Below are 13889 nucleotides of genomic sequence, written 5' to 3' on the forward strand. Positions count from 1 at the left end.
CAGTAAAGGAATGACAGCTTGGCATAGAGGTTGAAGCGTTGGGATTAAGAAAAGAGAGAAAGAGAGACTGTTTGCGATATGCATTTTCCCATAGATCCCACATGGGAAATTTGTGAATTTGATAGCTGACAAAAACTTCTCTCTAGGTTATAGCTGCTGATTTGCGATGTTTCGAAGTAGATAATTAGCAGGAAAGAGAGGTCGTTGCGTCCACGCAAACAAAATACATTTGCATCGGTGATGTGGACAGATTATTTTCCTTCATGTTTGAAGTGGAGTTTCTGTAAAACGTGTTTTAATGTCTTGACGGCATCCTTGTCAATAAGCCTTCAAAATCGGGACACTCACTATATATCCTACTTAGACGTTTATTGTTTATATCATTGCCTCGGGGGACAATGGGAATTATGAATGAAATAAATACTAGCTAGTCAAAGCAAGTCAACTAGTCAAAGCAAGTCCTCCAGGCTCTAGTTTTTTCTTATCTTGATTATTGTCCGGTTGTGTGGTCGAGTGCTACAAGGAAAGACCTAGTTAAGCTGCAGCTGGCCCAGAACAGAGCGGCATGTCTTGCTCTTCATTGTAATCAGAGGGCTGATATAAATACTATGCATGCCAGTCTCTCTTGGCTAAGATTTGAGGAGAGACTGACTGCATCACTTCTTTTTATAAGGAACATTGATGTGTTGAAAATCCCAAATTGTTTGCATAGTCAACTTGCATACAGCTCTGACACACACACTTACCCCACCAGACATGCCACCAGGGGTCCTTTCACAGTCCAGAACAAATTCAAGAAAGTGTACAGTATTATATAGAGCCATTATTGCATGGAACTACGTTCCATCTCATATTGCTCAAATGAACATCAAACCTGGTTTCAATAAACAGATAAAGCAACACCTCACGGCACAACCCCTCTTCCCTATTTGACCTAATGTAGATAGTTTGTGTGTATGTATTGGTATTGATATGTAGGCTATGTGTGCCTTTTGTTATTTTTATGTATGTAGTTCTGTCCTTGAGCTGTTCTGGTCTATTAACGTTCTGTATAATGTCATGTTTCATGTTTTCTGTTGACCCCAGGAAGAGGAGCTGCTGCTTTTGCAACAGCTAATGGGGACCCTAACAAAATACCAACATTCCAAGCTCTAGATAAATAATAAAATAAAGTTTCATTGTTCTTAGGGCACACCGCTCAACTCCTGTCGGTTTAGAGCAGCCCAGTGGTTTCAATGGAAAATGACGCGTCTCTAATGCCGGCTAAGCTTTTAAGCTGCTCATTTCTGGGCCTTTGTTACCTTGTTTTTGTGCTTTCTATCTCCCCTCTCCTTCCCCCTCCTCTTTCCCCTTTCAATCTCTCTCCCCTTTCCCCTTGAGAGCGGCAATGCAGCTCGTGGCCACGGGTTCGAGGAGAGGAGCATGGTCGCTGTGCCAGAGAGCTCCTCTCTAAGCCTGCTCTGAGAGAGACTGACCTTAGGCATGCTGCGCTGGGGGAAGCTCACTGTTTTAGCTCGGCGCTAAGCAGGGAAGAAGGTAAAAAGAGAGAGGGAGAGAGTCTCATTGACTTCAGACTGGAACACCTCTTCTAATGTGATGGAATGTTGTGTTTCCTTTCAAACGGCATCCAAACGCAAAGAGGGCGGGGGAGACAGAGAGGATTTGAAATTAAATGAGTGGCCATGTTAAGGGAGGGAGGGGGTTGGTTTATCACTAGTCCCTGATGACTCTCGCTCTCTCATGTCTGTAGACCACCTCTAACCCCCCCACCCCCCTTCCTTCGCTTCATTATTATTTTTTTACCACTTTTTCTCATCTTCACTCTCAACTCTCATTCCTTGGGCTCGTTCACTGACAGAGGTAGATGGAATGCCATGGCTGGTATGGGGTTGGGTTGTCAGAGACATCTCTCTCAATTAAATTCAAAGGGCTTTATTGGCATGAGAAACATATGTTTACAATTCCAAAGCAAGTGAAAGAGATTATAAAAAAATAAAAATAAAGTAAAATTAACAATAAAAAATTAACAGTAAACATTACACTCACAAAAGTTCCAAAGGAATAGAGACATTTCAAATGACATATTATGGCTATGTACAGTGTTGTAACGATATAAGTTCAAGTACAAAAGGAAAATAAATAAACATAAATATGGGTTGTATTTGCGTTTATTTGTGTATTTCTTCACTGGTTGCCATTTTCCTGTGGCAACAGGTCACAAACCTTGCTGCTGCGATGGCACACTGTGGTACTTCACACGATAGATATGAGAGTTTATCAAAATTGGATTTGTTTTCAAATTCTTTGTGGGTCTGTGTAGTCTGATGGAAATATGTGTCTTTAATATGGTCATAGATTTGGCAGGAGGTTAGGATATGTAGCTCAGTTTTTACCTCCCTTTTTGGCCAGTGTGCACATAACCTGTCTTCTCTTGAGAGCCAGGTCTTCCTACGGCAGCCTCTCTCAATAGCAAGGCTATGCTCACTGAGTTTGTACATAGTCAAAGCTTTCCTTAATGTTGGGTCAGTCACGGTGGTCAGGTATTCTACCACGGTGTACTCTCTGTTTAGGGCCAAATAGCATTCTAGTTTGCTCTGTTTTTTTTCTTTCCAATGTGTCAAGGAATTATCTTTTTGTTTTCTCATAATTTGGTTTGGTTGACTAGTGTTGAAGTTCTGTGGTGTCTGATTGTGTTTGTGAACAGAGCCCCAGGACCAGCTTACTTAGGGGACTCTTCTCCAGGTTAATCTCTCTGCAGGTGATGCCTTTGTTATGGAAGTTTTGGGAATCGTTTCATTTTAGGTGGTTGTCGAATTTAACATCTCTTCTGGATTTTGATAATTAGCGGGTATCGGTCTAATTCTGCTCTGCATGCATTATTTGGTGTTTTACGTTGTACACAGACAATATTTTTGCAGAGTCTCAATTTGGTGTTTATCCCATTTTGTGAATTCTTGGTTGGTGAGCGGACCTCAGACCTCACAACCATAAAGGGCAATGTGTTCTATAACTGATTCAAGTATTTTTTTGTCAGATCCTAATTTGGTATGTCAAATTTTATGTTCCTTTTTATGGCGTAGAAGGCCCTTGTTGCCTTGTCTCTCAGATCGTTCGCAGCTTTGTGGAAGTTACCTGTGGTACTGCTGTTTAGGCCGAGGAACTATAGTTTTTTGTGTGCTCTAGGGCAACGATGTCTAGATGGAATTTGTATTTGTGATCCCGGCAACTGGACCTTTTTTGGAACACCATTATTTTTGTCTTACTGAGATTTACTGTCAGGGCCCAGGTCTGACAGAATCTGTACAGAAGATAGGCCCTCCTTGGTTGGGGACAGAAGTATCAGATCATCAACAAACAGTAGACATTTGTGACTGACCGGTTCGATTAGGTTTTATGGAGCAAAGTTTGAAATCGTTTTTTTTTTTTTTTTTACATTGGATAAAAGTGGAGATGCTTTGAAAGTTGATAAACTTGTAGTCTTGAATGTTTTGGTACACCTACTGGAGAGCTCTTCTTTGTCCACACCCATTCAGCATCGTTCACACCCTCTTAAGCTTTAGCCTCACCCAGCTCTTTAAGGATTCACATGTGATTCATAAAAAAACATAAACATAAAGATATAAAACTGTATTTTTTTGTGAAGAATCAACAACAAGTGGGTCACAATCATGAAGTGGAACAACATTTATTGGATATTTCAAACTTTTTTAACAAATCAAAAACTGAAAAATTGGGCGTGCAAAATTATTCAGGCCCTTTACTTTCAGTGTAGCAAACTCTCTCCAGAAGTTCAGTGAGGATCTCTGAATGATCCAATGTTGACCTAAATTACTAAAGTTCAAGGGGGCCGAATACTTTCGCAAGGCACTGTATATATATTTTTATCATTTAATTTAGTATACCATCAACACCACATGTATTTTTTGGGTTGGAGGGTTTGTATTTTGTCCTTTAGTTAATTCAATGTCATTGGAGAATTCAGTGGGTTCTGGAAGTCTTTAATAGTTGATTCTAAGATTTGTATTTGATCATGTATATGTTTTTGCTGTTTGTTCTTTGTTCTTTGTTATAGAGCCAAAAAGACTGGAGAAGTGGTTTATCCTTACAGCTCCATTTTGGATAGACAACTCTTCGTTTTGTTTGTTTAGTGTGTTTCAATTTTCCTAGAAGTGGTTAGATTAAATGGATTCTTCAATTACATTAAGATGGTTTCTTACGAGCTGTTCCCTCTTTTTCCGTAGTCTATTTCTGTATTGTTTAAGTGATTAACCATAGTGAAGGTGTAGGCTCAGGTTTTCTGGGTCTCTATGTTTTTTGGTTGGATTGGTTTCTCAATTTCTTTCTTAGGTTTTTGCATTCTTCATCAAACCATTTGTCATTAATGTTAATTTTCTTAGGTTGTCTGCTTGAACTTTTTAGATGTGATAGTGAAGTTGAGAGGTCAAATACACTGTTTAAGTTTTCTACTGCCAGGTTTACACCTTCACTATTACAGTGAAATGTTCAGTCCAGTATGTTGTCAAAAAGGGATTGAATTTGTTGTTGCCTAATTGTTTCTTTGGTTGGTTTCTACACTACTTTCTTTCCATCTAGAGCATTTGTTAATATTACTAAGTTCCTTTGGCTTTGGTACCTCATGATTGAGTATTGCTCTGTTCAAGTAGACTGTGATTTTGCTGTGAACTGATAGGAGTGTCAGTGGGCTGACTGTGAACACAGAGACTCTGGGTTGAGGTCAGTGATTAAAGGAATCTACAGTACCACTGCAAAGGGATGAGCTGCAGGTGTACCTACCGTAAAAGTCCCCTCAAAACCTACCATTGACCTTGTACAGACCCAGCTTGCGACAGTTGAGACCCGTTTTTGTGGGTTGTTTTGTCAAAGTTGTGTCTAGGGGTGCATATTTGGGAGGGAATTCTGACACTTCCAGGTAGGTTTTTGCCACCCTGCATGCTAAGAGTGTCAGGTTCTTATCCTGTTCTGGCATTTAGGTTGCCACAGACTAGTACATGTCCCTGAGACTAGAAATTGTAAACATTGAAGTTGGATGGAAAGTATAGGGATTCTATTGGGGGGATATACAGTGCATTCGGAAAATATTCAGACCACTTGACTTTTTTCCCCCCAAAATTACGTTACAGCCTTATTCTAAAATGTATTCAATTGTTTTTTCCTCATCAATCTACACACAATACCCCATAGTGACCTTGCAAAAGCAGTTTTTTAGAAATGTTTGTAAAAAAATAAAATATCACATTTACATAAGTATTCAGACTCTTTACTCAGGTACTTTGTTGAAGCACCTTTGGCAGCCATTACAGCCTCTAGTCTTCTTCAGTATAACACTACAAGATTGAAACACCTGTATTTGTGGCGTTTCTCACATTCCTCTCTGCAGATCTTCTCAAGCTCTGTCAGGTTGTATCTCCATACATGTTTGATCGGGTTCAAGTCCGGGTGCTGGTTGGGCCACTCAAGGACATTCACAGACTTGTCCCGAAGCCACTCCTGCATTGTATTGGCTGTGTGCTTAGGGTCGTTGTCCTGTTGGAAGGAGATCCTTCATCCCAGTCTGAGGTCCTGAGCCCTCTGGAGCAGGTTTTCATCAAGGATCTCTCTGTACTTTGCTCCTTTTATCTTTCCCTCAATCATGACTAGTCCTGACTAGTCTCCCAGTCCCATCGGGTCTTGGTCACGTCCCTGACCAATGCCCTTCTCCCCCGATTGCTCAGTTTGGCCGGGTGGCCTACTCTTGGAACGGTCTTGGTTGCTCAAAACTTCTTCCATTTAAGAATGATGGAGGCCACTGTGTTCTTGGTCGACATTCAATGCTGCAGAAATTTGTTGGTACCCTTCCCCAGATCTGTGCCTCGGCCCAATCCTGTCGTGGAGCTGTACGGACAATTCCTTCGACCTCATGGCTTGGTTTTTGCTCTGACATGCACTGTCAACTGTGGGACCTTTCCCAGGTGTGTGCCTTTCCAAATCGTGTCCAATCAATTGAATCTACCACAGGTGGACTCCAGTCAAGTTGTAGAAACATCAAAAGGTTAATCAATGGAAATAAGTTTCACCTGAGTTAAATCGAGTCTCATAGTAAAGAGTCTGAATACTTATGTAAATAAGGTATCTGTTTTTTAATATTTTTAATCAATTTGCTAACATTTCTAAAAACCTGTTATTGCTTTGTCATTATGGGGTATTGTGTGTAGATTGTTGAGGAAACATTTTTATTTAATACATTTTAGAATAAGGCTGTAACGTAACAAAATGTGGAAAAAGTCAAGGGGTCTGAATACTTTGCGAATGCACTGTAGATAGCACATGAGCAAATGTTCCTTTATTCATTTCTAGCTAAATGTAAAATGTTCCTGTTTTGACTAATTTAATAGAGTGGGTTAGGTCTGCTCTCTCTCTCTCTCTCTGTCTCTGTCTCTGTCTCTGTGTGTGGAGCGGTAGCAGTGAACTCTGGGGGGAATGCACCTTGTTTTCACAGCCCTCCACTAAGGCAGGAGATAACTCTTGGAGCAATAGAGAACTCTACTCAAAGCCTCCAAATGAGTCTCCTTCCACAGGAGTGCAGTGGAGGGGGGCTCCAAGGTTCCTCAGAGGAGATGGACACAGAGAGAAAAATTAGGTCTGAAGGGGAAGGGAGTGTCAAACAATGGAGTTTGATGCTGTGTCTGCATTGGAATTCAGACAAAGAGAGTGCATTGTGAACACTCCAATGAGAAATGACACTGAACGGAGAATGAGGAGACTATGAGGAGAGTGAGGCTTGGATGAGTATTCAGACTAGAGTGAACCAGGGAATAAAGCAGTTAGACCAGAATGAGACAAGTCGAGAGCTAGGGACTATAAAGTTCAATCTTCGAAAAGATGATTCTGAGAAAATGTGCTTATAAATTCCGAACCCTCATTGGCTTAACTGATGTCAGCAATTTTTATATTGCATTCTTTAGATCTCAACAATATGAATTGGGGTGTTTGGAGTACTATATAGGTAGAGAACATTGAACAGAACAAGGCCATGTCAATAACTTAATTTAGACAAAAATGCAGAAAGAACCTTATAGTCCCAAGCTCTCAAAATGTGAACACTGAGACCAGAGCACTGACTTTTTACATCCTCCAACTCCAGTGTTTCCCATCTTCCCCCTAGGAAAGTTAGTCATCTGTCCCTATAAAGTCGTCCCCTACATCATACTCACTCACACACATACACACGTACACTTACACAAAGTGCGACCCAGTAGTGCCCAGGCCTTGACCTCTAAACAGGGGAAACAGTCAGCATCTGGCCAGCGACAGACATCCCCCCCTTCCCTCTAATCCCTCTGCATCAGATCAGCAGGAAGTATGGGCTAATTGCGGGAAATGAAGAGGGTGGATTGTTGTTGTTTGTAACCAGTGCCACAGTTAGAGCTGCCAATAGTGATTAGAGGCAGCATGGGCCTGCTCAACTGTCAGATCACACAGTCTTATAACATCATCCCAAAGGCTACGTCAACCGCTCTTCAAAACTGTTCCTCTGGTATTTAGCCTCAGCTAACTGCTAATCGCTGTCAGCAACACTCTAAATGCAAAATCAGCCGGCTAACGAAGCGGAACAAACACTTTGCAATACACATGGCAATACCTAAAGGTGGTGGGCGAACGTGATTGGTGGAGCTGAAGGGTACATTATGAGGTCACTCGCCTGTACGTACCTGAGGTGTATCTCCTCTTATACAGTGCCTTCGGAAAGTATTCAGACCCCTTGGCTTTTTCTACAATTTGTTAGGTTACAACCTTATTCTAAATTGTATTAAATCATTTTTTTCTACATAAAATACCCCTTAATGACAATGCAAAAACAGTTTTTTAGAAATGTTTGCTAATTTATTAAAAATAAAAATCTGAAATATCACATTTACATTAGTATTCAGACACTTTACTCAGTACTTTGTTGAAGCACCTTTGGCAGTGATTACAGTCTCGGGTCTTCTTTTGTATGATGCTACAAGCTTGGCACACCTGAATTTGGGGAGTTTCTCCCATTCTTCTCTGCATATCCTCTCAAGCTCTGTCAGGTTGGATAGTTGTTGCACAGCTATTTTCAGGTTTCTCCAGAGATGTTTGATCGGGTTCAAGTCTGAGCTCTGGCTGGGTCACTCAAGGACATTCAGAGACTTGTCCCGAAGACACTCCTGTGTTGTCTTGGCTGTGTGCTTAGGGTCGTTGCCCTGTTGGAAGGCGAACTTTCACTCCAGTCTGAGGTCCTGAGCACTCTGGAGCAGGTTTTCATCAAGGATCTCCCTGTACTTTGCTCCTTTCATCTTTCCCTCGATCCTGTCTAGTCTCCCAGTCCCTGCCGATGAAAAACATCCCCACAGCATGATGCTGCCACCACCATGCTTCACTGTAGGGTTGGTGCCAGGTTTCCTCCAGATGTGACGCTTGGCATTCAGGCCAAAGAGTTCAATCTTGGTTTTATCAGAACAGAGAATCTTGTTTCTCATGGTCTGAGAGTCCTTTAGGTGCCTCTTTGTGAACTCTAAGCGGGCTACCATGTGCCTTTTATTTAGGAGTGGCTTCCGTCTGGCCCCTCTACCATAAAGGCCTGATTGGTGGAGTGCTGCAGAGATGGTTGTTCTTCTGGAAGTTTCTCCCATCTCCACAGAGGAACTCAGGAGCTCTGTCAGAGTGACCATCTGGTTCTTGGCCACCTCCCTGACCAATGCCCTTCTCCCCCTATTATTCAGTTTCGCCAGGCAGCCAGCTCTAGGAAGAGTCTTGGTGGTTCCAAACTTCTTCCATTTAAAAATGATGGAGGCCACTGTGTTCTTGGGGACCTTCAATGATGCAAAAAATTTTTGGTATCCTTCCCCAGATCTGTGCCCCGACACAATCCTGTCTCTGAGCTCTACGGACAATTCCTTCAACCTCATCGCTTGATATTTGCTCTGACATGCACTGTCAACTGTGGGACCTTATATAGACAGGTGTGTGCCTTTCCAAATTATGTCCAATCAATTGAATCTACCACAGGTGGACTCCAATCAAATTTCGAGTCTCATGCCAAAGGGTCTGAATTTTACATAAGTATTTAGACCCTTTGGCATGAGACTCGAAATTGAGCTCAGGTGTATCCTGTTTCTATTGAACATCTGTTTTTATATAAATTAGCAAACATGTCTACAAACCTGTTTTCGCTTTGTCATTATGGGGCATTGTGTGGTGATTGCTGAGGAATTTTCTTTATTTAATCCATTTTAGAACAAGACTGTAACGTAACAAAATGTGGGAAAAGTGAAGGGGTCTGAACACTGTGTGTTTATTTCTATGCCATGTTTCTCAATATGTTTACATTCGATGGATCTACAAGTGTACACTTTACACACTCCAAGTTATAATAACAAAATACATTCAGCAGTATGTTCATTTGAGTCCTAACTTGACGTACTGGGGCAGTATATTAACCTGAAGGCAGAATGGCGCTGGAGGGGATGGCTGCCCTTTCACGGACTCCTAACCAATTGTGCTATTGTGTGTGTTCTTTCACGTTATTTGTAACTTATTTTGTACATGATGTTTCTGCCACTGTCTCTTATGACCGAAAAGAGCTTCTGGATGTCAGGACAGCGATTACTCACCTCGTACTGGACAAAGATTTTTTTCTTTAACGAGTCGGACGTGAAGGATTTACCTCAGACACCCGACAAAGGCCCAAATCACCACCATTCGCAAGAGAAAGAGACGGCGAGTTGGTAATCTGCCTCTACCATCAGTCATATAAGCCAATATACAATCATTGGATAACAAAATAGACAAGCTATGATCAAGACTATCCTACCAACGGGACATTAAAAACTGTATCTTATGTTTCACTGAGTCGTGGCTGAACGACGACACAGATAACATACAGCTGGCGGGGTTTACTCTACATTGGAAAGATAGAACAGTTTCCTCCGGTAAGACAAGGAGTGGCAGTCTGTATATTTGTAAACATCAGCTGGTGCATGAAATCTAATATTAAGGAAGTCTCAAGGTTTTGCTCGCCTGAGGTAGAGTATCTCATGAGCTGTGGACCACATTATTTTCCAAGAGAGCTTTCATCTATATTTTTCGGGGCTCTCTATTTACCACCACACACCGATGCTGGTACTAAGACGGCACTCAATGAGCTGTACAGGGCCATAAGCAAACAGGAAAACGCTCATCCAAAGGTGGTACTCCTAGTGGCCGGGGACTTTAATGCAGGGAAACGTAAATCAGTTTTACCTAATTTCTATCAGCATGTTAAATGTGCCACCAGACCACCTTTACTCCACACACAGAGACACGTACAAAGCTCTCCCTTGCCCTCCATTCGGCAAATCTGACCATAATTATATCCTCCTGATTCCTGCTTACAAGTAAAAATTTAAGCAGGAAGCACCAGTGACTCGGTCAATAAAGAAGTGGTCAGATGACGCAGATGCTAGGCTACAGGACTGTTTTGCTAGCACTGACTGGAATATGTTCCGGGATTCTTCCGATGGACTTGAGGAGTACACCAAATCAGTCACTGGCTTCATCAATAAGTGCACAGACGACGTCATCCCCACAGTGACCAGTACATAGCAGTACATAGCCCAACTTGAAGCCATGGATTACAGGCAACATCCGCACTGAGCTAAAGGGTAGAGCTGCAGCTTTCAAGGAGCGGGACTCTATCCCGAATGCACTCTGACGAACCATCAATACACGACCAAGATTGAATCGTACTACACCGGCTCCGACGCTCGTTGGATGTGGTCTAATAGTACAACTTTAGACCATCCCCTCGCCCATACCCGGGCGCGAACCAGGGACCCTCTGCACACATCAACAACAGTCACCCACGAAGCATTGTTACCCATCGCTCCACAAAAGCCGCGGCCCCTGCAGAGCAAGGGGAACCACTACTTCAAGGTCTCAGAGCAAGTGACGTCACCGATTGAAACACTATTTAGTGCACACCACCGCTAACTAAGCTAGCGTTTCACATCCGTTACAGTGGCAGGGATTGCAAACTATTATAGAGTACAAAGGGAAGCACAGCTGTGAGCTGCCAAGTGACACAAACCTGCCAGATGAGCTAAATGACTAGGCCCAAGTTTATAGAAAAACTATTCTCATTTAGAAGGCTAAAATCACATTGCTATCTTCACAAAAGTATTCTCATATTTAATCATATATTTTATACAGCATTTAAAGGTAAACTTGATACATAGGATCTGTACACTTTCAGAGATGCAGTTACTTTGTTATACCGTCTTATTGACATCACAAAATAATAACAATTTGACAGGATTATTCTTTAGACACCCCCGGACCATTCTTAATATATGGACGTCAGAAATGAATGTTCCATTGTCCAATCTTTTGACGTTAGAGTTTTTAGGCTGGCCACACTCTCTCAAGACAAAGCCTATGCTTGCTTCGAGGCAAGCAACACTGAAGCATGCATGAGAGCATCAGCTGTTCCTGATGACTGTGTGATCATGCTCTTCATATCCGATGTGAGTAAGACCTTTAAACAGGTCAACATTCACAAGGCCGGAGGGCCAGACGGATTACCAGGACGTGTACTCCGAGCATGCACTGACCAACTGGAAAGTGTCTTCACTGACATTTTCAACCTCTCCCTGACCGAGTCTGTAATATTAACATGTTTCAAGCAGACCACCATAGTTCCTGTGCCCAAGAACACTAAGGTAACCTGTCGAAATGACTACCGACCCGTAGCACTCACGTCTGTAGCCATGAAGTGCTTTGAAAGGCTGGTCATGGCTCACATCAACACCATTATCCCAGAAACCCTAGACCCACTCCAATTTGCATACAGCCCCAACAGATCCACAGATGATGCAATCTCTATTGCACTCCTCACTGCCCTTTCCCACCTGGACAAACACCAACCTGAGAATGCTATTCATTGACTACAGCTCAGCATTCAACACCATAGTGCCCTCAATGCTCATCACTAAGCTAAGGATCCATTGACTAAACACCACCCTCTGCAACTGGATCCTGGACTTCCTGACGGGCCGACCCCAGGTGGTAAGGGTAGTTAACAATACATCCGCCACGCTGATCCTCAACACTGGGGCCCCTCAGCGGTGTGTGCTCAGTCCCCTCCTGAATTCCCTGTTCACCCATGACTGTGTGGCCAAGCACGACTCCAACACCATCAGTAAGTTTGCCGACGCCACAACAGTGGTAGGCCTGATCACCGACAACGACGAGACAGCCTATAGGGACAACAACCTGTCCCTCAACATGTTCAAGACAAATGAGATGATTGTGGACTACAGGAAAAGGAGGACCGAGCACGCCACAATTCTCATCAACGGGGCTGTAGTGGAGCAGGTTTGGAGCTTCAAGTTCCTTGGTGTCCGCATCACCAACAAACTATCATGGTCTAAACACACCAAGACAGTCGTGAAGAGGGCACGACAAAGCCTATTCCCCCCAGTTCTACAGCTGCTCCATTGAGAGCTGCCTGGTATAACAACCTACAGAGGGTAGAGTGTATGACCCAGTACATCACTGGGGCAAAGCTTCCTGCCATTCAGGACATCTATATCAGGTGGTGTCAGAGGAAGCCCCTAAAAATGTACAAAGACTCCCAGCCACCCATGTCATAAACTGTTCACTCTGCTACCGCACGGCAAGCGGTACCAGAGCGCCAAGACTAGGTCCAAAAGGCGTCATAACAGCTTCTACCCCCAAGCCATAAGACTCCTGAACAGCTAATCAAATGGCAACCCAGACAATTTGCATTGTACGCTGCTGCTACTCTCTGTTTATTATCTATGCTTAGTCACTTTAACTCTATCTACATGTACATATTACCTCAATTACCTCCACTAACCGGTGCCCCTGCACATTGACACTGTACCGGTACCTCCTGTATACAGCCTCGCTACTGCTATTTTACTGCTGCTTTTAATTATTTGTTATTTTATTTTTTACTTTTCTATTTTTACTTAACACTTATTTTTTATCTTAAAACTGCATTGTTTGTTAAGGGCTTGTAAGTAAGCATTTCACGGTAAGATATACACCTGTTGTATCCGGCGCATGTGACAAATAAAGTTTGATTTGAAGTGCAGAAGCCTTTCCTTTGTGTACTCAACTGTAGCTGCAGTGCTATTTGCAGTGCTACTAGCTCTTTCAACTGGAGGTGACTCACATCTTCCCCTCTCAGTCTGTCAACTTGAGTGCTTCCGGCAGTTACCTTGTTTTTGCTCTGCCTTTCCTCTGTAAGGACAGGGTCAGTGCATAATGACCTATTGTGCAGCACAGCCAGTCGTCTCCTGTATTGCTCAGAATACTTCACCTGACTGAAAACTTGTAAAAGTGAAATTCTCTCTTCAATTCTTGCAATGAAAAACTTTCAAAAGTGAATTTCCAAAACTTTGAAATGTTACTGGGTGCTATGCGATTAACCCACATTTTTTGGGGGGGTTATTAAAAAACGTATTGCCCGACGTCGGTTCAATTACTTTTTTTTGTGTGAGTCCAACGTGCCGTTTCTCTAGAGAGAAATCAAATTATTCATGGGAGAAATCTGAGAAATCAAGTTAAGAACTATGTGGGACGTTGGGCTGAAGGGAGTGGTAGCTTTCATTAAGCAAATATTCAACCTAGTTCAGCGCAGAAACGTGGTAATTAACTACAATGACCATAATCCATTTGGGCAGATATTTCTGTCTCTGAGAGAGATCAGAGAGGAATAGGCGAAGCGAGAGGTTTCACTCTCGTCAAAATCTGTCAAAAAATAAGCACAATTCATTTGTATGGGCTTATTTTGGACCTAAGCTTGTCGCTTGCCTTCCCGCCTTTGGGACAACGACTACCATCGTGAGAGCGGAAACATG

General features: G+C 42.6%; 1 pseudogene; it reads right to left on the reverse strand.

Moving 5' to 3' along the window:
• Window positions 1–8286: 8286 nt before the first annotated feature.
• Window positions 8287–8930, reverse strand: LOC149970283 (uncharacterized; annotated as a pseudogene).
• Between the last annotated feature and the right edge of the window lie 4959 nt (window positions 8931–13889).

Source organism: Oncorhynchus mykiss, chromosome 30 (assembly GCF_057628025.1).
Source record: "Oncorhynchus mykiss isolate SJ-2025 chromosome 30, ASM5762802v1, whole genome shotgun sequence".
NCBI lineage: Eukaryota > Metazoa > Chordata > Actinopteri > Salmoniformes > Salmonidae > Oncorhynchus > Oncorhynchus mykiss.